General features: G+C 63.8%; 1 protein-coding gene across 1 annotated transcript in view; it reads left to right on the forward strand.

The window, feature by feature from the left end:
* LOC104385325 (bactericidal permeability-increasing protein-like) overlaps positions 1-329 on the forward strand; it is a gene marked incomplete at its 5' end in the record, with an annotated part of 5,694 nt that overhangs the window by 4,114 nt on the left and 1,251 nt on the right. The gene's annotated exons all lie outside the window — the stretch shown is intronic.

Here is a 329-nt window from a genome sequence, read left to right on the forward strand (position 1 = left end):
GGGATGTGTGTGGGGATATGACCCCCAATGGGACGTGAGGCTGTGAGTCCCTGCCCTCCTGGATGTTCGCCCTCCTCAATGCTTCCCTTGCCCCAAAACCAGCCCCCTTGGCCCAGCTAAGCTGCTTTTGGGCCCTCCTGCCCAAACCCCAGGATCCAGGCTGAGCCCCAGCAGGCAGCACCTCACTGTCCCCCCAGCCCTTGGGATAACATCACCCTCTCCCTGCAGCACCCCAACCCTCCCTCAGGTGAGGCAAGGACCCCGTCCCTACCCTTCCATACCCCTGCAGGCAGCTCCTGCCCAAAACTGCCCCCAACCCTCCCCCTCCA

The sequence above is a fragment of the Chaetura pelagica genome, unplaced genomic scaffold (assembly GCF_000747805.2).
Source record: "Chaetura pelagica isolate M959 unplaced genomic scaffold, ChaPel_1.0 scaffold2373, whole genome shotgun sequence".
NCBI classification, from domain to species: domain Eukaryota; kingdom Metazoa; phylum Chordata; class Aves; order Apodiformes; family Apodidae; genus Chaetura; species Chaetura pelagica.